The sequence below is a fragment of the Monodelphis domestica genome, chromosome 3, assembly GCF_027887165.1.
Source record: "Monodelphis domestica isolate mMonDom1 chromosome 3, mMonDom1.pri, whole genome shotgun sequence".
Lineage (NCBI taxonomy): Eukaryota > Metazoa > Chordata > Mammalia > Didelphimorphia > Didelphidae > Monodelphis > Monodelphis domestica.
The window spans coordinates 334,150,947-334,177,354 of NC_077229.1; positions in this window are offsets into that span (position 1 = coordinate 334,150,947).

A 26,408-nucleotide genomic window follows, 5' to 3' on the forward strand; every position below is an offset into this window, starting at 1 on the left:
GGATAGTAGAGAACCAATATGAAATGTAAAATGCCAATTTAGTAATGTGACAAACTGCTTGATGCTTTGACGATTTTCAATCTCCATCTCTATCTGGTTTTTACAGTCCTCCACAATTTGGCACCAGACAATCTATACAGATTAATTAAGCATCGCCCTCCCTCGTGGCCACTGCCTTCCAACCAAGCTGACCAACCTCCAGTACGACTCCTGTCTCTGAGTCATACTTAGCAGTCGTACTCTCCTGCTCTTCTCATCGCTGCTTTGGGAATCCTTAACTGTCTTCAAGGATCAGTTCATGTGCCCCTCCTCCATGAAAAGTCTTTTCCTATCCTCCTAGTTGTTTTTGTCCCCTTGCCAAATCCCAAAGCATTCATTCTATATATCTCCTCCATGTTTCATCACCTGAGTAAAACATAAACTCCTTAAAGCCAGGAATTATCTCACTTTTGTATTTATATCTCCAGTGCCTGGCATAGCGTTCGGCATAAGCACTAAATAAATGCTTGATTAAAGGGTAGCTAAATGGCTCAGTGGATAGAGTGCCAAGCCTAGAGATGGGAAGTCCCAGGCACAGATTTGGTCTCAGACATTTCTAGCTGTGTGATCCTGGGTCACTTAACCTTAATTGCCTCGCCCTTACCACTCTTCTGTCCTGGAAATGATGTTTAATATCCATTCTAAGGCTGAAGGTAAGAATTTAAAGAAAAATTTTAAAAGATTTTTTAAAGGCTTAATGGATAAATAATGTTTGATTGAGAAATAAACACAAATAGCATGTACCTATAAGCAAAAAGAACCCAAGCAAAGTCAGTCTATGGACAGTTGATTATAGCTAAGCAGAAATAGACCCAAATACCAAGTATGTGATGGTGGGCCTTCTGAGCAACTTGAGGACAGGGGCTGACTTTTGCCTCTAACAGTGTAATAAGGATAGGGAAAACTCTTCATGTGACCAAATCAGAGAGGGTTATTCTAGAACAGCATTGGGAAGAAGGTGACTTGAAGAAGAAGAAATGGAAACTCCCCAAAGGAGGATAATTTATATTGTTGTTGCTTAATTGTTTCAGTTTTGTCCAACTTTTCATGATTCTGTTTGTGATTTTCTTGGCAAAGGTACTGGAGTGGTTTCCGTTTCTTACTCCAAGTCATGAAACAGATAGGGAACTGAGGTCAATAGGGTTAAGTTATTTGCCCAGAGTCACACAGCTAGTGTCAGATGCTAGATTTGAACTGAGAAAGATGAATTTTACTGCCATGAGGCTCAGTACTACCCACCATACCACATAGCTACTCATAATTCATAACAGAGGTTCTCAGTACATGCACCCTCAGGGGGTCCTTGAGGTCAAAACTATTTTTATAATAATACTCACACTTTAATTACTAATATATTAAATATTAATAGATATAATCCACATAAATAAGAGTCCTTTGAGGGTTCCTCAATAATTTTTAAGAGTAAAAATAGGATCCTGAGACAGACTTGAGAACCACTGGTTTATATCGTAGTTGAGATGTAGAGGAAGGTGGAGTGAGTGAAGGGGAAGACAGATGGGAGAAAGAGGGAAAAGTAAAAGGAACCAGGATCAAGACGAGATTGAGATGTTGTTGAACCTGTCTGGTAAGATTGGGTCCTTCCATACTGGTAGTCTCCAACTCACTTTCCTGATCCCTGGTGTTTAGCCAGACCTTCCAGGCTTTTTTTCTTCCTTAATGCTTTCAGTTCAACAGTTGCATAACATAACATGGCACTTTAAAGTCTGCAAAATGCTTCCTCACCATCATCTCCTAAAGTAAGCAGTGCAAGAGGAGTTGGCCCTTTGGTGGTGTAATTGCTGGATTTAAGATGGGAACAGCCAAGTTCAAATCCTACTTTTGACACTTACTAGTTATGTGACCCTAGACAAGACACTTAATTCCTTATTATCTGATCATGCCTCAATTTTCTCATTTGTAAAATAAAGGGAATAATAGCATCTACCTCATAAAGTTGTTGTGAAGATCAAATGAGACAAACTATTTAAAGAGCTTAGCCATGCTTAAAGCGATTAGAACCATGTTAGCTATTATTATTGCAAGTTTTCTATCTCAGAGAGCCTAAAGTTGCTTTTTCACACCAAATAGTAAATGTCATTGCCTAATTATTGTTGTTGTTTTAAAATAATATTTCATTTTCCCAATTACATGTAAAAACAAATTTTAAGATTTGTTTTTAATTTTGAGCTCCAAATTCTCTCCCTTCCTCTCCCCCATGTTAAACAAATTGATATAGGTTACACATGTGCAATCAAGCAAAACTTATTTCCCTATTAGTCATGGTGGTTGTTGTTGTTGTTGATAGAACAGAAGATTCTTGTGAGAAGGCATTTTCTTTTTTATGTTATATCTCCAGTGCCTGGCACATAGTAGGTACTTAATCAATACTTGCTAATTATTTATTGTAAACTTTAAATTACTCCACCCTACTTAAACCTTTGCATGGTTGATCTAGAATTTAGATCTTTGGGCTACTTTTTCTACTATTCCAGTCTCAATTTCAAATTTTGATACAAATCTGAAAAAAAAACAACCTAGGCATAGTAGTTATAGTCCTCCAACCCCCACCCCAACACCCACATACCATCTTTTGTGCCCATAGCACAGGTCAACTTCCCCCACAATTATTGGAGACAGAGGGACAAATTTTGTGCAGGTGGTTGGAAAAGAGCAGGTAAATCAAAACAAAATAATGTGTTATAAATAAAACCTTTTTGTTAATCTTATTTTAAATCAATAGCATCAAGAAGAGAATGAGCTGAAGGAATCTAAAAGCAGGAGGGGCAAACAGAACCAAATTTTACTATAAAGGAAAATTCAAGAAGGATTTTTATGGATAGTCTATAAAAGAGCATCTAGGTGGCACAACAAATGTTTTTTTACATTAGAGACATTTAGCAGTTGTGGGACCCTAGACAAGTCATTTAACCCTATTTGCCTCAGTTTCTTCATCTATTAAATGAACTAGAGAAGGAAATGGCAAACCACTCCAGTATCTTTGCCAAGAAAACCTCAAATGGGGGCACAAAGAGTTAGACAGAGCTGAACAATGACAATAGTTTGTAAAAGGTCTTTTGAGTTTTGGGGGGCCCATAGAAAAACCCAACTATTAGAGTAGACAGAGCATTTAAATTCATAGGTTCTGTGTTCATGTCCTGGATTAGGGAAACTAGATGGTGCAGTGGATAGACCATGGTGGTCTGGAGTCAGGAAGAATTAAGTTCAGAGTCAGCCTCAGAGTTAGCTCTGTGACTCTGGGCAAACCATTGAACCCTTTTGGCCTTGGTCTCTCCATCTGTAAATGAACTGGAGAAGGAAATGGCAAATCACTCCAGTATCTTTGCCATGAAAATCCCAAATGGTGTTATGAAAAAGTCAACACAACTCCAACAACTAGATGAGGAAAACCCTGTGTGACCCTGACAGGGTCACTTAACTCATTTGGCTTCAGTTTCCTCATCTGAAAAATGAAGGAGATATTTCTAAGACCTATTACACTGATAAATTCTGTGATCCATTTATTGTATATACTATGAAACCCTTTGTCTAGAACAAGAGATGCAGAGTGGTACCACGGATAAAGTGCTTACTTTAGGATGAAAGGACCTAGATTTCATGTCTCTTCTGTCTGACCTAGGTCTCTTAACATCTTGGTGGTGTTAGCCTAGATGATCTCAAAGTTCTTTTCTATTATTAAAGCCTTGATCTTGTGACCCTAAGGATCCATTTGGCAGGAAGTAGAATAACAGATACAGAAGAAGAGATATCCCCATGCCCCCCAAAAGAAAAAGAAAGCCAGGGCCAACGAAGGGAAAGGACAACCCTCCCACCCTTTGATTACCAGGGTCTGGCACACTTTTCTTTCTTTTCCACTTGCCAGTTTCTTTTCACACTTTATTCCCTTTTGATGGAATGAAATGGATATTTGGCCTCTGGAGCTCCTTCTCCCCAAAATAGGACAGTAAATTTGCTCCATCCCTGACTATTTCCTCTTTCACAAAGGTAAAAACATGAAAATAGACAACCGAACTCAATGAAGAGATTCCATATATTTCAATAGTTTGTCGCCTTTCTCCCCTAGATTCTTTCCTCAGCTTCACTGGGGCTGGGCTATTAGAGACGGTGCCATAACCTCTGCCTTGAGCCTCTCCTGATGAGCCTGGCAGGCTGCCAGCACCTTACAGAGCAAACTCTCTCCTGGGTGGGGCCTTCCTAAACATCATGCCTTTTGCCATGCCCCTGAGCTGAGGAAGTTCTAGCCAAGATTATATAGGGGCATGCAGTAAAATGGTGCAATAAAACCAGATAAACTGGCCCATTAGCATGAGCTGACAGGTTAAGCCATTTCAACACCCAAGGACAAGTTAAGTTGAAGGAGTAAAAAGCTCTTGCTGTCTAGTCTTTTCAATATGTCACTTTGCACTAGAAATAGGTTTTAGAAGGCTTAGCCAATGTAGGATACACAATGAAGAGCAGTTCAGGAGTAGAGATTCCCATTGGCATGGGGACACGACCACCTACACGGTGATAAAAACCAAAGTGGAGTTGAATGGATTCTCTTCATTTCCATTCCATTTGACCAACAAACATTTAGGTACTGTTTGTATTCCTCAGGGGAGTTACAATTTATAAAATACACATTCCCTGCCCTTCTAGAGCTTATAGTCTAGTAGGGGCATTAGCCTCTAAAGAAGGGGCAGTGGCTTGACCCCAAAGGGCACATGATCAATAAGAGGATCTGAAGATGGATTCCATCTTACTCTCCCTGGAGAGTGGGTCATAGGGTTTGTTACCAGCACAACCACACCTACCTTTCACCCCTTATAACCCAACACTCCCTTCACTCCACCCAATAGTGCTGATTGTTCAAGTTCTCAGTCTCCCCTTTCTGAGCCAGGAGTCAGCCTCTTGGGGCAGGTATAATCCAACCCTCACCAGTTATAACCAGTGCCTACAGCAGCAACTTTAGGGGTGTCTTTGGGAAAATCCCATTTCCAGTATTTTTTCCATCAGGAAAAAAATTATTGATAAGATGTATGACACTGCAGAAGGGGGATATGATACATATAAATAAAGATACATATATGTACAATGTTACATGGTAATTAAAGAGGAGTACAAAGCCAGCTAGTCAGATTTTCTTAATTTTTTTCTTCTTTTTATTATGAAGATATTTTATTTTATCATTACATGTAATAACACATTTCTACATAAGTTTTCTGAAGTGCTGTGCTCCAAATTTTCTCTATCCCTCACCTCCTTCCCCAGTCCCAAAGCTGGTCAGTAATTTGATCTGAGTCATATGTGTATTATCATGCAAAATATATTTCCAGATCATTTCTGTAAGAGAATAATCATATAAAATAAAAACCCAAATAAACTCAAGTGAAAAACTGCATGTTCCTATCTTCATTCTGAAACCAGCTAGTCAGATTTTCCAAGTGGCTTTTTCCTATCATGGATGCAGAACAGGGTTAAGATGATAATTCAATCACTGGATGTTGAATTTTCAAATTAAAAACAAACTTTACTGCATAAGGATGTAATGATTTTCTTACCCATGAATTTATTAAGGGTTTATGAAGCACAGTGTGCTAGTTACTCTGTTAGGTGCTGGGAATACAAAGAAAGGGAAAAACTCCAGGGTCTCTTCCCTCAAGAGGATTATATTCTAACGATTTAGGAGAGACTTTATAAAGAGAACATCTAATCTAATTTTCTTTTTTTTATTATTCTTATTTTCTGTCTAATTTTAAGACAGAAGGGCAAGGGCTAGGCAAACAGGGTGAAGTGACTTGCCCAGGATCACACAGCTAGGAAGTGTCTGAGATCAAAACTGAACCCAGGTCCTTCCAAATGCAGGCCTGGTGCTCTATCAGCTATGCCCCTTCTAATCTAATATTTTCATTTAATGGTTTAAATTGAGGTTATTATCTGAGGTTGAATAAGCTAGCAAGTGGGAGAGAAAGGATTCCAACTCAGGTCTTTTGACCTCAAGCCTTATATTCTTTCTACTATCATATTTAATTAATTTTTAAGAACTAAGGATTCTGAAATGACTTACATGAACTGATGCAAAGTGGAAGTAAGCAGAACTGGAAGAAAATTGTGCAGTGACAGCAATATTTCTTGATGAACAATTGTGAATAAACTAGTTATTGTCAACAATACAGCGATCCAAGAAAATCCCAGAGATTCATAATAAAAAATGCCATCTGCCCTATAAGAAAGAATTAGAGTCTGAATACAGACAAACATACTGTATTTCATTTTCTTCTTTTTTTTCCATTTGAATACTCTTTCACAAAATGACTAATGTGGAAAGATGTTTTACCTAATTTTACATGTAAAATCTATATCAGATTTTTGCTATTCCTGGGAAGGGAGAGGGGGGTCAGAAGAAGGGAGAGAGAACTTGGAATTTAAGACTTTAAAAAAAGTTAATGTTAAAAATTGTTTTTACATTTAATGGGGGAAATAATTATTAAAAAAAGAAACTTATTTAATAAATTTATTATTTAAATAGTCTTATTAAATTATTTAAATAAATTTATTTAATAAATTATTTTTAAAAAAAGAACTATAAATGTCCACTGCTGGACATGTATCCCCAAAAGGTTAAAGATAAAAGAGAGGTCTTGCATATGCAAAAAATATTTATGGTAGCACTTTTTTATGTGGTAGCAAAGAACTGGAAACTAAGTAGATGCCTATTAAATGGAAAATGCCAAATTTTAGTAAATGAATGTAAGAGAATATCACTCCGTCATAAGAAACAATGACTATAAAGAATACAAAGAAACATGGGAAGATTTATGTGAACTGTAGTGGAGTAAAGTAGATAGAACCAGGGAAACAATATTCAATACAATAAGGTTACAATAAGGTAAGTGGAAATAACAATGATTATCAAAAACCAGGAAATTAAATATTATGTACTTAATAGTGATTGAGCTTGGTCTCACAGAAAGGGTAAGAAACTGCAACTCGGTTGTTCTATAATGATCATTCCTTTCATATACGGGTTGGAAAAGATGGATTCTGAAGTCTCTTCAAACTCTCAAATTCTGTGATTCTTTGCAGAGATGAGACGATATGGGTATAGAACATCGCATCTACTATTAAAAACAAACAAACGAACCTTTCCCAGATACTGTATATCTGTTCCAAGGCAGAGGAGCAGTAAGGGGTAGGCAATTGAGGTTATATGACTTGCCCAGGGTCTCACAGCTAGGAAGTGTTTGAGACTTTTTTTGAACTGATGACCTTCCATCTCCAGGTCTAGCTCTCTTATCCACTACTTAGCTGCCTTTCCCCTCCTTTTTTATGGACAGACAGACAGACAGACAGACAGATATCTCATTTTACAGACAAGAAAACTGAGACAAACAGGGCTAAATGACTTGCTCCAGGGTCACACAGTCTGTAAGTGTCTGAGATCAGATTTGAACTCATAATCATGAGCCTTCCTAATTCCAAGTCCAGTGTGCTATCCACACTAGCTGCCCCAGTTGCATCTACTATTAAACTTAAATGATGGTTTGGTTAGTTTTACCAAACTGCTTTTTCTTTCCTTTTTCTTTTACTGTTTATAAAGCAAAGGTTATAACAAGGCTCTCTGACTAGGGAAGAGTGAAGGGATGTATTTGGAAATAAAGGGTAATCTAAAATCAAAATACATAAATAAAACATTAAAAATATATATAGCTAGAAACAAGCATATGGAAAAGCTTAGGATACACCAATAGTGACTACAGATGAATATAGTCTGATCCAATCCATCATATATTTATTAGTAGAATGCTGTGTGGTAGGGGGTAAGGATACAAAGACAAAAAAGAGACTGTCCCTGACCTCAAAAAATTTACACTAATACTAAGCAGAAACAGCATGTACATACTAAAGTCAAATATATATATGCACACATGTATGTAAAATTCATAATAAGCAATTATACATAAATTCCATATAATTTATGTCATATAAACATAGCTACATATATAGGTATAGAAAATATATTTTCAAGGCAAGAAGGGGATCATGACAGGCTTACTGTTAGAAGTGGTACTTATGATGAATCTAGAAGGAAGCTAGGAATTGTACTAGGGGGAAATGAAGAGAGAATGAATTCAGGTACAGAGATGAGAGCTAGAAGGTTGTGTATAGGGAACAGGAAACAGCCCAATTTGGTTGGAACAGAGTTTATGAGAGATTAACATTTGGTAAAACAAGGAAAGTAGGCTAGAACCAGATTGTGAAGGATGTTAAATACCCTCCAAAAAAGGAGTTTATATTTTATATAAATGCCAGAAGGAGCCTTTGGAGATTTTTGAGTAAGAGAAAGAAAGTCAGATCTGAGCTTGAGGGAAAATCAGTTTGGGGTGCAGCTAGGTGGCTTAGTGGATGTCGGGCTTGGAACTGGGAGGTCCTGGGTTCAAACTTAACTTCAGATGCTTCCTAATCCTAATTGTGGGAGTCTGAGAATGTCACTTAACCCCAATTGCCTAGCTGTTGTTGCTCTTCTGTTTTGTAACTGATACTTAGTATTGATTCTAAGATGGAAGGTAAGAGTTTAAAAAACAAACAAACAACTAACCAAAAGATCAAATAAATGAGTTTGATGGTATATGTAGTATTCCATACCCATTGTTCCCTAAATCTGCAAAGAAAGGAGCAAAGTGTCTTTTCTCATATCTTCCTCAGGCTGCTGTGACTTAGAATATATGAAGACTTGATTCACTAAGTTATTCTACTAATATTTACTATATTTTTATCAGTTTTTATTTTTGTTTCTGTTTTTTATGGATTATATCTACTAATATTTACTATATTAGAAATTAAATAGTTTACTGTATAGTGAAAATATTTTTGACCCTGTGGACCCTCATGAAAGGATCTTGGAAACCCTGCCCTGCATAGGTACCTGGATCACATTTAGAGAATCATTAGACTAGATGACTTCTTTATTGTAAACCATTTTATCTATCCCCTTCCAGTTTTAAGTAATGATTCTATGTACCAATCCTATTTTTAAGTAGTAGTCTTTTCCTTTTATGACCCTCCTGATTTCTCCAAGATAGCTGGAAAAAAGCACCCTTTAATTGCTTAATTGTTCTTGCCAACATCAATTTATTCTGAACTTTAGCACTCCTGACATTATTTTTGTAGGAACATGTCATGCTTTTATATTCATCCTCTATTACCTCACCTCAGCTACCTTTCATTTTCTACATATGATCTTTTAAAAATCTAAATAGGTTGGTGAATTCCATCTACATTGATCTGTTCAGGTATCTCCTGTTTTTCTTCCTCGTTGAAATTATTTCCCTTTGAGATTTCAAAAATTCAACTTTGGAAAGTTTTTCATCTACTTTGGACTGACTTTCTCTATAGAACTTCAGTCCATATTGATTATGCTTCTTCTGAACCCAATGAAATCTGCTCTCCCCAAATCTAAGGAGCCTATCCAACTATACCTGTTTGTTTTTTTTTTTACTTCATCTTTTCTGTTACAAATTCCAGGAGGAAAAGGTCACTTACCTTGTACAAAGTAGGCTGGGACAGGCTTTTCAGGAGTAGCTCACTGCTTCTCCCTTCTCTTATCCTACCAAAAAAAAATGAATTAGCACGCTGATGGCTGGGTAGATTACCATTTCTGCTTTTCAAAATGTCACTTTATTTTGAACAAAATAAGACATGTATAACACAGTGGAATTGCTCATCAGCTCAGGGAAGGGGAAAGGAAGAGGGGAGGGAAAGAACATGAATCATGTAACCATGGAAAACTATTCTAAATTAATTAATTAGTTAATTAAAAAATAAAAAATATCACCTTAAAAAGATTCCTTTTATTGTTCTCAGTCTGGTCTCTAAATGTTTGATTGTGCATTTCTACTAAAAAGAACTAGTAACAAAGTATGCAACCTCAAAATATCTATATTAACTGGTTTAAAAATTATATACATGTACCACTATACCCCAAACTATCTTTATTATTAAGCTCACCAAAAATGTTTAAAAGGATGAGACAAAGATGACGGAATATTGGATCCTGGCGTCAATAGGGAGACACTGGAGTTTATTAAGCAGAAAAAGAGCGAGGTCAGACATATACATTAGGAATATCAATTTGACAGCTGTGTAGGATATATTGGAAAGGCTTGTTGTAGTAGTTTAGGATATAAGTGAGGAGGACTTGAACAAGTATGTCAATGAGGTTCCAGACTTGAGTGACTGGAAGGAGAGTGGTGCCCTCCACAGAGATAGGGATTTCTGAGGAGGGGTAGTTTGGGGACAAAAGATAATTTAAAATTGTTTGCAATATAGATTGTGGCTCCTCCATACCAACTCATCTATATGTGCTTATTCTGGGTCACTTACTCAATTAGGATTCTTACTGACCAGTCACTGTGCAAAGGCACATATTTCACTCCATTGAGAGATATTTGATGAAGTCAAAAGGAAAAGAGATTTGGATGAGGGTAGTGTTATGTCAGAGGGAAAGGCAGATTTTGTTTCTGAAGTTACTCTTCTGGGTACCCAACTTAAGGTTAGTTTATAAGGACTAGGAGACCAAAGAAGGGGAAAAGTTAAGCACCTGAATGGTCTCTGGATACCAGTAGAGGATATGGGAGAGTATTTGGCAATCATGAGTGGAGGGGGCAATATGGAGTCTGTTGGAAACAAATTCCCCACTCGACTATCTGAGAATAAGAAGTGACCTCTTGTTAATTTTCAAACCCTCACCTTTCATCTTAGAATCACTACTGTGAATTGGTTCCAAGGCAGAAGAGTGGTAAGGGCTAGGCAATGGGGGTCAAGTGACTTGCCCAGGATCACAAGGTAGGAAATACCGTGAGGGCACATTTGAACTCAAGACCTCCCATCTCCAGGTTTGGCTCTCAATCCACTGAGCCACCTGACCGTCCCCTGCCCTCTTATTTTTTAATCTCTTGGAGTCCACTGAGGTTAGAAGTAGAAATCCTACTTTGTGGGCCATTACACCAACGGACTGGAAAGTCATGCTTAGAGGGGAGAGGCAAGGAATGAGCATCTCTATAGTGCCTGCTGTGTCAGGCACTAAACTAAACACTTTTACAAATCTATCTCATTTGATCTTCAAAACAATCCTGAGAGGGAGTTGTTATTATCCTCATTTTACAGTTGAAGAAACTGAAGCAAAGAGACATTAGCATAGCTGGTGTCTGTCTGAGGCTAGATTTAAATGTGATTTCCTGATGTGGGGCCCAACACCACCAGTAGCTTAGAGATGGAGTATATTCCTATCATTATCATATGTTTTGTCCAGCAAATTCAGTCTATGTTTAAAATGGTTCCTGCCTTCCAGGAGCTTCTAATCCAAAAATGGAGGGGGATCTGCAATGAATGTGGGTATCACTGCAAAGGGTGAAGGTGACCAGTGAAAGGTAGCTATGTCTCTCTTTTCCTTCTTTTATCCCCCTTGTCACTGTAAATATAACTAGCCATACTTTTATAATAGCTCATTTTTCATCTTAGGAACAGTATAGCTCCTCAGGTCCAAGTGGTTCTCTCCTCTCCTGATTTAGGGAGTTTATATACAAATTTAGGAGTAAAACCACAATGGTTCAAAGCTCCCGGTTAGGAAAATTCCTAAATGCTATGTTCACACAGAGGTTTGGCTCTCTGCCTTACTGTAAATTTATTTGTTGTTGTTGTTGTTCAATTGTGCCCAACTTTTTGTGATACTGGAGTGGTTGGACATTTCCTCCTCCAGTTCATTTTATAGAGGAGGAAACTAAGGCCAGCAGGGTTAAATGACATGCCCAGGGTCACATAGCACGAATTCAGATTTGAACTCATCTTCCTAATTCTAAGCTCTTTGCCTCCTGTACCACATAGCTGCCCACTTTAAATATTTATCTCTAACTCCTGGTCTCTTTGTGTTGAAGTAAAATTCAGGCTACCAGAAATATTTGGGAAGAGGAGCAAGTCATATTACAGTGTCTGTTATCAGACACTGGGAGAAGTTGGAGAAAGAGCAAACCAGATTTGAACTCAAGTCCTCTTGATCTGGCACTCTATCCATTGAGTCACTTAGCTGCTCCCCTTCAACCATTTCAAATGACTTCTAGTTGAAATGCTTTTGAATGATTCAGTCAGAGACATCAAGCCTAGTTCATACCGAGTCCAAGTCTCTGATTGATTGATTGATTGATTGAAACCAGACTTCTTTCTGAAAAAAGGTATCAGGGCTAAGCAAGGTAGATGATTAATTGATTAACTAATACAACGCCACTATGGATCAGAATATGTCCTAGAAACCAGAAAAGTAAATACACTGAAATACCTGATATAACTAGCTTAGCCTATGTGATATTAATTCTGTCTCTTAATCCAGTGCATTATATTATCAATATTATATTGTCAAAGTCACTGTAACTTAGGGGAAAGAATTTCATTGCATTTAAAAGCAAAATTGTGTTTTTCATAGATATTTATAGCATTCCCTGGGATCTCAACCAACTGTGTGTGTGTGTGTGTGTGTGTGTGTGTGTGTGTGTGTGTGTGTGTGTGTCTGTAAGAATTTGGTCATCCATCCAACAAATGTAGTTAGAACTCTGAATGTTACATGGAGAATAAAAAACAATAGGAAATTACCTTTCAGTGCCAGGATATAGTTCCCACTTAAAAAAATTTTTGTTTTAATGCTAGGAAATACGTTGTTCAGTCATTTCAGATGTGCTTGACTCTACATGACCCCATTTGGGGTTTTCTTGGCAAAGATACTGGAATGGTTTGTCACTTCCTTTTCTAGCTCCTTTTGTAGATGAGGAACCCAGTGAGACCAATAGGATTAAGTGACTTGCCCAGAATCAAACAGCTAGTAAGTGTCTAAGGCCAGATTTGAACTCAGGAAGAGGAGTCTTCCTGACTTCAGGCTCAGCACTCTAACAGAATTATCAACTACCAGCTTGAGTATCACTTTCAACCTTGATTTCATCAACATCATTGTTTTGCCATTGTTCTTACAATGTTTTACAATGTACTTGCAGAGACTTTCCCACAACCTGGAAATCCAAAACTGTTTATAGACCTTGACCTAATCATTTGTTGTAAATTATCATGGAAAGACCTAATTTAGTTAGAAACCCACCATTATTCATATGCGGTCTTCCTCTTCCCCCAGGGATTCAGAAGCTTGCTTATGAAAAACAGCTTCACTTTATTTCATTTTAATTCCATTTTAAAAGTTGGATTCCTTTTTACACTAATCATTTTCTAATATAACTACCCTCTCTCCCACCCACTTATGAATCCCTCCCTTTTACCAAAAACTAAAACCAAAACCAAAAAATAAACAGTTTAAGAGAAGTCACCTATTAGGCAAAAAACAAAAACAATAATAATAATACCAAAGAATTTCAGTTCATAATGATAAGGGTCCAATTAGACCCATCAATGTTTATTTTAAATTTTAAATTGAACTGTATATTCAAAACATACCCATATACTGTAAGACAGGAAAGAAATGTGCAACATTCATTATTTGTAGTCCTTCCCTCCCCTTTAGGTCTTTCTCTGTCTCTCTCTCTGAATCTCTGTCTCTTTCTGTGTCTCTCTTTTTTCCCTTCAATTTTAGGTATGACCTGCAGGCCTTTCACCATCCTGGTTGGCCTTATGTGGCATGAACTGAGGGCTCTTCGCAATCATTCCTGGAACTCCCTGGCCTCCCTTTAATCTTTCTACCCACGCTTCATGGTCTTTCTACTTCTTTGCTAGACTTTTCTGCCTCTTAGACAGAGACAGAGGAATAAACCGGACATGGTCTATTCTAACACTCTCATTTTATAGATGAAAAAACTGAGGAATAGGGAGATGATACAAGTTAGCTAGTGACGGGAATGAATCAGGAAAAAAGTTCCTCAAGTGAGCTCCTTGGGTACAGGGACTGCTTTGAGTGTCTTGGTACCTGTTCCTGGCACAAAGTAACACCTAGTAAACTCTTGTTGTTTGATTTCCCCCTCCAACCCCCCCAACCTTGAGCATTATGAAGTGAAATTCTTTTGTATTACTTAAACATTTTTTTAAACCCTTACCTTCCATCTTAAAATAAATACTGTGTATTGGTTCCAAGGCAGAAGAGTGGTAAGGGCTAGGCAATGGGGGTTAAGTGACTTGCCCAAAATCATACCCTCCTCAATTTCTTTTCTTTTCCTTTTTTTCTTTTCTTTTCTTTTTCTTTTTTTAAATAAAACCTTTACCTTCCATCTTGGAATCAATACTGTGTATTGGCTCCAAGGCAGAAGAGTGGTAAGGGCTAGGCAATGGGGGTTAAGTGACTTGCCCAGGGTCACACAGCTGGAAAGTGTCTGAAGTCAGATTTAAGCCCAGGACCTCCCAATTGGAGTTTTGGACTTTTATCCTCTGTGCTTCCTAGTTGCCCCAGCATTAACCTTTTTTATTTTATTTTTTTATTGCTGTGTTACACCTGGATTTAAAAGTCACTAAGTGAGAAACTTGACAGATTTGGGCCACCTCTCATTCCTGGAAGGCGCTGTCTCCTCCCTGGAACCAGTTAAAATGCTTCTTTTTTATTCAAGACTCAGCTCAGGCACCTTTTCATCCAAGAAGTCTCTGCTCTCCCCTGCTGGAAGAACCCTTTCTTCCCTTGAATTTCCCCTACCCCATGCCCTCTCCCTTGCATTACTCATAATCATAGTGATAAGGACTTCCTGATCCTGTCACAGGTTGGCAGATTCTCTGCACTTTATGGTCTTAGGACAGAATACTGAGAGGTTAGGTGACTTGCCCAGGTTAGCACAGCCAGGATGTATCAGAGGTGTCCCTTGGGCGCCTGTCTGGCTCTCTAGCCATAAATCCATACTGGGATTATATTTAACTGGGTAAATATCATATTCCCCTATACACGATGAGCTCCTAGAGGGTCTGGGTTTTTTGTTTTTAACTATTACCTTCTGTCTTAGTATCAATTCTGAGAAAGAAGAGTGACAAGGGCTGGGAAGTGTCTGAGGGCAGATTTGAACCCAAGACCTCCACACCTGATGAGACAGTCTACTGGGCAACCTTGTTGTTTGTAGAAGGGTTCTGAGGCAAGAACTCTGATATTTTTGTAAGCGCATGCCTTGAATATACTGTGTAGATTACATTAAATTAATTCCTCCTGATTGGAAAATAATAAGAATCATCCTATGTTTCTGAAGCACTTTAAAGGCTTTCATAAACCTTATTTGATTCTAACAACCACTCAGTGAGATGGGGCTGTACTAGTACCATTTCTAAGATGTGGAAACTGAGGCTGGGATTGGGGTGGTGATAAGTAAAGTGCCTGTCCAAAGTGGAGATAAAATACTTCCCTATTTCTTCTTGTTTCTAAATCCAGTTTTCTTTCTACCATCTTGTTTTCCTGATTAATGAAATCATCGCAAGTCTCTTTGTCATACAATTTGCTACCTGCACATTTCTCTCTCTATTATGAAATATTTGGCACAGTTTGTTAGATGTGTTAAATTTTTCTGACTTTAAGGCAAGAATAAAACCAAGATTTTATCTCTCGATGTGAGTATGTCCCCCCGTTTTTTTCTTTAAATTTTTCCTTTTTTTCTAGTGATATCTCTATTAGTGGCATGGATTTGGGGAGATTTTTATTTTTTTTAAATGCAATCCTTTAAAGATCCTTATTACCTGATACTAATCCTCTGTTTTTCTGCCTGCTTTCCCCTGTCAAGCCTATGAAAATATATTGTTCCAGTGAGTCAACAGATTTATTTTAATGACATTCAGTCATTCACCCTGGGCGTATATTTTAATTACTCTATTGCAGTTAAACTGGCATAGAAGGATATTGCCATTTACTATCCTGAAATAATTCATCATTCTTAAGTCTCAGATTATCTTTTGCATTTGTGAATGTATCTTTTCTTTTAACCCTTATATCAGTCTCCCTTCTGACAAAATAGGTCCAGGTCCACTTTGCAGCTAGAGGGCTCAGAGAATAGAGAGATCTGTATCTAGTGTCAGGAAGACTTGAGTTTAAATCCAGCCTGAGGTACCAGCTGTATGATCCTGGGCAAGTCCCTTAACCTCTGTTTGCCTTCATCCACTGGAGAAGGAAATGGCACACCATTCCAGAATCTTTTCTAAGAAAACCCCATTGAACATATGGTCCCCAGGGTAGTGAAGGGACAGACTGAACAACAACAACAAATACTTTGGGAAGGTTATCACTTCTCTGATCAGTTTTTCCAACCCATATCAATGGAACTCAACCTATCTGACCTGTCTTTCCAGTCCTAGCACTGGAATGGACAGCTATATTCTTTTGGAAGCACATAGTCTCATTGGACACAAAGCATGAGCATATATATTTAGAAGCTACAGGAAAGAAATTTATGTTAAAGTCCATGGAAAAGAATAGTATCTACCAGTGAGAAACCCTCACCTAGCATCTGATAGAGCAAACCTGGGACTAACACCTTTCAAGGCTCCTTGGGATCTGGAGCCAGGAAGAACTGAGTACAAATTTGATCTTGGACTCCTACTATACGTGTGACCCTTGACAAGTCACTTAACCCCTGTTTGACTCAGTTTCCTCATCTGTAAAATGGGGATAATGATAGCACCTACCTCCCAGTGTTGTGAGGATCAAATAAGATAATATTTATAAAGTGCTTAGCACAATATCTGGCCCATAGTAAGATATAAATGTTAGCTATTGTGATTGTTTTTATTACTTAGATATGGTTGGTCCTGTTCTCTCACGCTTCCTGCTGTTCTTGACTATGCCATTAGTCTTAGTCTTGCTCTGTTAAGTCTCCAGGCCATATTCTTGGCTTTTCTCCTTGCTGTTCAGCAGATAGCAGTCTTTTTTTTTTTAGCATTTAAAATATATTTTATTTTATTTTTTCAGAATTGAAATTTTTATTTAATTAATTAATTTAGAATATTTCCCCATAGTTACATGATTCATGTTCTTTTCCTCCCCTCCTTTCACCCTCCCCTCAGTAGCCAATGAATAATTCCACTGGGTTTTATATGTGTCATTGGTCAAGGCCTATTTCCATATTATTAATATTTGCATTAGGGTGATCATTTAGAGTCTACATCCCAGATCATATCCCCATCAACCCAAGTGATGGAGCCAACAGATAGCTGTCTTTACTGTTCCCAGGGAATCCGCTTTGTCTCCAAACTGGGTCCGTATGTCGCACACAGCACCGAAGACTAATCCCAGGCTTCTTTATTTCTGGAGAATTCTTTCATATGGTGGATCTCATATCCAAGAAGTCTCCTAGTGCTTACTTAGGACACAAATTCTTCACTTGAGGTTCAAGAATTTTTAAAAAATATTTCAACAACTGTATTTAAATATAATTAATTCCTTTATAATTCTACATATTTTATCTTAAGTGTTTAAAAAATTATTCTAAGACTGTTAAAGTCCTCCACAATATATATATTAAAAAAAAGTTAGGAGTCTCTGATTTAAAGGAATTTCCCTGAATACAAATGTGCTTTATTTCTCCCCACCTTCACCCCAATTCCATGTTGGTTCATGATAACATTCACAGTTATGCCCTTTTTCATTTAGCTACCAGGTAGTTCAATTCCCAGTGGGTCTGGGAGTTTTGGAGAGAAACACCCGATTGTCCCCCAATTGTCTGTTTTTTCTACTTTGATTCCCCCAGGAAATCAGGATGGGGCTATTAAAATTGCTTGAGACTACTTCCCTGACTTCTAGGACAAGGATTCTCTCCTGCACTTGTAGGAACAGAGGAAGCAAAGATCAGTGATTCCAATCATCTGAATATCATTACAGGCATACTTCATTTTACTGTGTTTTGCTTTATCATCTTTCACACATATTGCAGGGTTTTTTATTTTTTACAGATTGAAGGTTTATAACAACCCTGCATTGAGCAAGTCATTTCTAACTGCATGTGCTCATATCATATCTCTGTGTCGCTTTTTGGTCATTCTTGCAATATTTCAACCTTTTCCATTATTGTTATTATTATATCTGTTATGATCTGTGATTGGTGATCTTTGATGTTACTCTTAGAGTCGTTCTGGGGCACCTCAAAGGGTTCCCTTATACGGGAATGAATTTAATAGATAAATGTTGTATGTGATCTGATTGCTCCACTGACAGGCCATTCCCTTGGTCTGTCTCCCTCTTCTCCAACATCCCTATTCCCTGAGGTGCAACAATATTGAAGATTATTACATAAACTTAGCTGATAAATTGTTAGCAAGATTCGAGAGGACTGATTTCAATTTTGAAAATTCTCCTGTGAGTAAATGCTATAGAGCTGCATCACAGGCTACAGAGAAATCTTTTGCAAAGGGAGGAGTCCATCAATGCGGGAAATTTGATTGTTATCTTATTTTAAGAAATTGCCACAGTCACCCCAGTTTTCAGCAACCACCACCCTGCAACATAAAAGATTACGACTCACTGAAGAAGACTCAAATGATGGTTGGAAATTTTTAGAAATAAAGTATTTTTTTTTTAAAACCCTTACCTTCTGTCTTGGAGTCAATACTGTGTATTGGCTCCAAGGCAGAAGAGTGGTAAGGGCTAGGCAATGGGGGTCAAGTGACTTGCCCAGGGTCACACAGCTAGGAAGTGGCTGAGGCCGGATTTGAACCTAGGACCTCCCATCTCTGAAATAAAGTATTTTTTAATTAAGGCATGTACATTTTTTTAGACATAATGCTATTGCATACTTAATAGACTCTAGTAAAGTATAAACATAATTTTCATATACAGTGGAAAACCAAAACATTTTTGTGATTCACTTTATTGCAATATTTGCTTTATTGTGGTGGTCTGGTATAGAATGGCAATAACTTCAAGGTATGCCTCTATATATTTGCATTAAGTAAACAAAATTTTAATTCCACCCTGGCCTCCCCTCCTTCCTATTTGTCTGTATGGACTCTGGGAATATAAACTAAAATTAATATTAGGATAATCAGTGGTGCTATCTAGCAGGGATGGCTATATAAGGTGAAAAAGAAAGGAAATCTTTCTAAACCCTCTTGGCTGGAGCCTATCCTTGGAATGTGGGCATTACCAACCTGACCCAATATCTCCCACTCTCCTCCCATCCAACTGGACTAGTTACCCTGCTTGTCCATCTCCCAAGGAGTGGTGTTTTCTGAACTGGGGAGGGGAGAAAACAATGAGAAGCCGGTGTGGCTCAACACTGACCATCCTTTTTCACCAGACAATGACAACCCTGGAGAGGAAGGTGCTATTATTATCCCCATTTTACAGATGTGGAAACTGAGGCAAACAGTGATTAAGTGACTTGCCCAAGGCCATAGAGCTGTTGTTCATCTTTCGTTTTTTTGGTAAGGTTTTTAAAAAAATGTTATTTGCTCACTTAGAATATTTTTCCAGAGTTACATGATTCAGGTTCTTTCCCTGCCCTCTTCCCTCCCCCCTTTCCAGAGCTGACAAGCAATTCCACTGTGTTATACATATATCTTTGTTCAAAATCTACTCACATATTATTCATATCTGCAAGAGAGTGATCTTTTAACATAAAAACCCCAATCATATCCCCATTGAGTCATGTGATCAATCATGTTTTTCTTCTGCCTTTCTGCTCCCACAGTTCTTTCTCTGGATGTGGATAGCATTTTTTCTCATAAATTCCTCTGGATTATCCTGGATTATTGCATTGCTACTTCATCCTTCATTTTTTAAGAGGATCAGTGACATGTCTTGATTTGCATGTGAATTGGATTTGAGTGAGGTAGAATTACACAAAGTCCTCAACCTCGCTCTTCCAGAATCATCCAAGTCCAGTGGCTAAGGCGATGGTCCAGAATGCAGTGATGATCATGGTTTCTTCAATGTTTGTATAAGGGATCCACAGCACCTACTTCAGCCTCCTTCATGGCTTTTGGAACAAGTATTCTCATCTGCTCATTCTACCAGGGGAAATCTTCAGATGTTTGGGGTAGACATTCCCCTAATTCACCAATGGATTTGACGCCTTTTGGTTACCCTCAACCTGTTGTTGTTTTTTTAATATAATTTTATCAGGCTGTGGTAGCTGACATGCTATAGCTTCTTGGAACCACAGGTGAGAGATGAGTACCAGGTGGACACCAAAGGTGAATGAGCTGCCCTGAGAAGGACTCAGCAAGCTCCTACACCAGAGGTCCTGGTCCTCCCTGAAAAGCTAGTGTCTGAGGACACATTTGAACTCAGGACAGATTTCTCACTCCAGTATCCACTGTATCTTTTGTGTTACCTCGCTGCCCTATGAAAAATAGTTATGACCAATAATAATTTTATGCCTAATTTTTAGGTTTAAGGTTCTAATTAAACTGAGACTCATAAATAAACAAAGAAAAGGGAAACTTTATAGTATATGTTTTCTCTATTGTGGAGGCAGAGAAAAGGGTTGGGGGAGGTGAAGGTAGTTAAAGTACTTTGACATCTTTCTCAGATTCCCAGAAGGAAAAGATGCACAAGCTTCAATCCATTCAAGTCAAACCACTTTGGCATTCCAGTCTCCAATTTTTCTCTCTGTTTAGAACAAACTGAAGCAAGACTTGTCCAATCTAAATAAAGTCTTTAAGTACTAATTAAATCAAGGATTATGAGTAAACTTAAAAGGAAAGGAAAGGTGTGGAATAAATGCCTTTTGTATTGGGCAGGGAGTAAAAAAGGGAGGAATAGGTTCAGTTCTGGGCACCCTAGGTTTAGAAGGTGATTAGTAAATTAGAGAGTATCCAAAAGAGAGAAACCAAAATGATTGGTCTTCAAACAATAACATTTGAGGATTAATTCAGGAATATTTGGCTTAGAGAAGAGATGGGGAAGAAGGATTTCAGGTTTGTTAACAGATGGTAATGTGGAAGAGGGATTTCCTATTTGTTTGACTTTTTCAATCAGAAGTTAGATGATTAGTTTTAGGGTATGCTAGATCCTATTAGCATTTGGGGTCCTATTAGATATGCATTGGGTAGATAACTGATAAAGTCCCTTCCAACTCTAATAAATTCTATGATGCAGGAATCTTGTGATATCCCAAATGATTATCCAAACTGCTTGAAGAACTTCAGAAAGGTGGAATACACTACTTCCTTAGTCTTAAAATGAAACAACAAACAAAAAAAGTCAAATCGTCAGTGTACAAAACAATAGATGATCCAGTAATATTCAAAGGAAGAAATGAGAAGTTATGACTGGTGACTCCGATAAGGAGTTCTGAGATAGCCATCTGTTGACCTGGTAACAATGACCAAGGTCTGCTGTGCTCCCAGGATATAAATCCAAGGAGCAATGGAGAATTTCCCCTAAATTCTCATATTGCATAACTGCCTACCACTTTTGGTGGCAACAGATGATCAAAAACAAATGATACTGTCAGAGGGAATCTGGACCCTAAAGTTTGGGGCTAGAAATGGAAGACTTTGGGGAAACAAGTGATCACTTCACCCTATTTTCCTTTGAAGGCAAAGGAAATGTCTGAGAAAGAAATGTGCATTTCTGGACCCTTCCTTAAAATAAATGAATGACAGGTCCAAGAATGGAGTATTTCCACGAATAAGTCTTGCAAAAAACAAAAACAAAAACAAAAACAAACTTAGAACTATACTAGGTTCTTCCGGGTAATCATGGCTGCAATCTAGATGCCACACGCTTCCTCTCCCCGGCACCGAACAAAATAGACTACATCAAAGGAGCATAAAAATCACCTTTGGAGGAACAGAAGGACTCCCCAGTACTCCCCAGTACCCCACAGAGGCGAAGGTACGTGGGGTTTGAACATTTCCACACTATAATAAGAAGGAGGAAAAGCTTGCACAGAAATGTGAACTGAGCCTCCCTTCTCCCTCCCCCCTCCCCCACCAAACCAGAGTGAGCTACCGGAGCGCTCACTGGGACAGCGAGTGAGTGGGGAATGTCTCTGTCTGGGGGGGCACTCCAGGGTCCTTGGGATCTGGGGACTGCCAGGAAAAAACGTCTCAGGGCGGTTTCACAGGAGAATCCTGCGCTGAGCACAGGGGGTCCAGGGAGCCATACTCAGGGCGGTTGCGCTGAGCATCTGGGTGAAGCTAAACACCAGGGGCGGACCACACGCTGATTATCTGGGAGGAGCTGAACACCTGGGCAGTTTGGCTGTGATCAGGGGCCCAGCGCTTTAAGAAACCTCGGAGGCTGGGAAGAACTAGTCTGAGGCAACCTAAATTCACAGAAAACCCGCCCACATCACCCAGACCCCAGACCAAAAAGGAAAGGGGAATAAAACCACCAAAGGGATGGCTCACATGACCCAAAATCAAGCCTCCAGGAAAAAAAGGGGAAAAAGGTGACTATTGAAAACTTTTATGGTGGAAGTACCCAAGGAAAAGAAGAGAATGAGGATGAAATCCAAAAAAAAAAAAAATCAGAACATGCCTCCCAAAATGGAAACTATCAACAAGCTCTGGAAAATCTCAAACTAGAACTTACCCAAAAGATGGAAACCTGGAAAGAAAAATGGGAGAAAGATATCAGCAGTCTGACAGATAAGACTGCTCAATTGGAAAAAGAGCTCGAAGAATCCAATAGAAGGGCAGACAAAGCTGAAAAGCAAAACCAGTCCCTAACGACCAGAATTAAGCAACTCGAAGAAAGTGAGATCATAAAACAGCAAGAATCAATACAGCAAACCCAAAAAATTAATGAATTAGAAGAAAACATAAAATATCTCACTGAAAAGGTCACAGACTTGGAAAACAGAGGAAAAAGAGACAACCTCCAAATTATCAGTCTCCCAGAAAAACCAGAGATAAACAATAAACTCGATGTTATTCTACAGGAGATTATAAAAGAAAATTGCCCACACGTTCTGGAGCAAGGGGGCAAAATAGAAATAGAAAGGGTTCATAGAACACCCTCTATACTAAATCCCCAAAAGACAACCCCTAGGAAGATAATTGACAAATTCAAGAGCTTCCAAGAAAAGGAGAAAATCCTACAAGAAGCCAAGAAGAGGAGCTTCAGATATGGGGGGCTCCCATAAGGATCACACATGACTTAGCGGCTAACACACTAAGAGACCGCAAAGCATGGAACACGATATTTAGAAAGGCAAGAGAGCTGGCTCTCCAACCAAGAATCAACTACCCAGCAAAACTGACTATATACTTCCAGGGGAAAGTATGGGCATTCAACAAAATAGAAGATTTCCAAGCATTTGCTAAGAAAAGACCAGAACTTAGTGGAAAATTTGATATCCAAGCACAGAAAGCAAGAGAAACATGAAAAGGTAAATATGAAAGAAAGGGAAAAGGAGATAAATTTTATCTTTTTCTTTAAGTCAAACTCTCTTCTAAAAGGACTACATTTACATCAAATTATATATATTAATATGTGGGGAAAATGTTTTGTGTAACTCTCAAAAATTGCATGCATCATAAGAGTAGTTAGAAGAAACATGCATAGGGAAAGATTGGGGCATTAAGAAGATTTGGGGAAAGTGGGGGCAAAGAAAGGAAAAGGGAGGGGGGAACCATCAATAACACTAAGATTTACTTCAAGAAATAGGGGGGGACTTAATAGAATAATCTTTCCCATATAAAGATACACATGGGAAGGGGAGGGGAAGAACTCTCATATGAGAAGGAGAGGAAGAGAGTGTGAAGTGGAATTACTTAAACCCTACTCTCAGTGAAATCAAATCTGAGAGGGAAGAACATCTAGATCCAGTGGGATCCTGAATTCTATCTTATCCAACAGGGCAATAAAGAAAGAGAAATTAAAGAGGGGGAGGGCAGAGGGAGTATAAAAAGGGAGGGAAGGAGAGGGGGAAGGGGAAGGGAGCATAAAAATGGAGGGGCTAGAAAGGGAAGCATATCAAGGGAGGGGACTAGGGGGATTGACCCAAAGTAAATCACTGGTTCAAAAGGAGATAGCTAAAGAAGAAAGATCAGAACTAGGGGAAGATATCAAAATGCCAGAGAATCCACAAATGACAATCATAACTTTGAACGTGAATGGGATGAACTCACCCATAAAACGTAGACAAATAGCAGATTGGATTAGAACCCAAAACCCTACCATTTGTTGTCTTCAAGAAACACATATGAGGCAGGTTGACACTCACAAGGTTAGAATTAAAGGTTGGAGTAAGAACTTTTGGGCCTCAACTGATAGAAAGAAGGCAAGAGTTGCAATCATGATATCTGACAAAGCCAAAGCACAAATAGACCTGATCAAAAGGGATAGGGAAGGTAAATATATTCTGTTAAAAGGGAGTATAGACAATGAGGAAATGTCACTAATCAACATGTATGCACCAAATGGTATAACATCCAAATTTTAAATAGAGAAACTAGGAGAACTGAAGGAGTAAAACCATATTAGTGGGAGACTTGAACCAACCACTATCAAATTTAGATAAATCAAACCAAAAAATAAACAAGAAAGAGGTAAAAGAGGTGAATGAAATCTTAGAAAAATTAGAGTTAATAGACATATGGAGAAAAATAAATAGGGACAAAAAGGAATACACCTTCTTTTCAGCACCACATGGCACATTCACAAAAACAGATCATTCACTAGGTCACAGAAACATGGCACTCAAATGCAGAAAAGAAGAAATAATAAATGCAGCCCTTTCAGATCACAAGGCAATAAAAATATTGATCTGTAAGGGTACATGGAGAGCCAAATCAAAAATTAATTGGAAATTAAATAATATGATACTCCAAAATCAGTTAGTTAGAGAAGAAATCATAGAAACAATAATTTTGTTGAGGAAAATGACAACGGCAAGACATCCTTTCAAACCTTTTGGGATGCAGCCAAGGCAGTACTTAGAGGAAAATTAATATTCCTGAGTGCATATATTAACAAATTAGGGAGGACAGATATCAAGGAATTGGAAATGCAAATCAAAAAACTGGAGAACAAACAAATTAAAAACCCCCAGAAGAAAACCAAACTAGAGATCCTAAAAATTATGGGAGAAATTAATAAAATCGAAAGTGACAGAATTATTGAGCTAATAAACAAGACTAGAAGCTGGTACTTTGAAAAAACAGACAAAATAGACAAAGTACTGGTCAATCTAATTTAAAAAAGGAAAGAAGAAAGGGAAATTAACAGCATCAAGGATGAAAAGGGGGATCTCACCTCCAATGAAGAGGAAATTAACGCAATCATTAAAAACTACTTTGCCCAACTATATGGCAATAAATATACCAACCTAGGTGATATGGATGAATATTTACAAAAATATAAATTGCCTAGACTAACAGAAGAAGAAATAGATTTCTTAAATAATCCCATATCAGAAAAAGAAATCCAATAGGCCATCAAAGAACTTCCTAAGAAAAAATCCCCAGGGCCTGACAGATTCAGCAGTGAATTCTATCAAACATTCAAAGAACAGCTAACTCCAATACTATACAAACTATTTGACATAATAAGCAAAGAGGGAGTTCTACCAAACTCCTTTTATGACACAAGCATGGTACTAATTCCAAAGCCAGGCAGGCCAAAAACAGAGAAAGAAAACTATAGACCAATCTCCCTAATGAATATAGATGCAAAAATCTTAAATAGGATATTAGCAAAAAGACTCCAGCAAGTGATCAGAAGGGTCATCCACCATGATCAAGTAGGATTTATACCAGGGATGCAGGGCTGGTTCAATATTAGGAAAACTATCCACATAATTGACCACATCAACAAGCAAACCAACAAGAACCACATGATTATCTCAATAGATGCAGAAAAAGCCTTCGATAAAATACAACACCCATTCCTACTAAAAACACTAGAAAGCATAGGAATAGAAGGGTCATTCCTAAAAATAATAAACAGTATATATCTAAAACCATCAGCTAATATCATCTGCAATGGGGATAAACTAAATCCATTCCCATTAAGATCAGGAGTGAAACAAGGATGCCCATTATCACCTCTATTATTTGACATTGTATTAGAAACACTAGCAGTAGCAATTAGAGAAGAAAAACCAATTGAAGGCATTAAAATAGGCAAGGAGGAGACCAAATTATTGCTCTTTGCAGATGACATGATGGTCTACTTAAAGAATCCTAGAGATTGTGACAAGGAAATCACTTTAAAAGACTGATATATATTAATTTAAGGTCGCCAAGGAATTCAGCTATGTAATTCCTAAATGAAAACTCAAGTCTGCAGTTAATCTTTTATGGAGTTTAATTACAATAGGAGGAAGAAAGGAATTAGAGATAGAGAGAGAGAAAAAGGGAGAGAAGGGAATAGGGCTTAAATACCCCTTCTGTTTAGGCTGGGCCAAAAGACCCAAGCCCTTAGATAGCTGGGGCAAAGAAAGGAGATCAGTCCCTATTACTCACATGACCAAAAT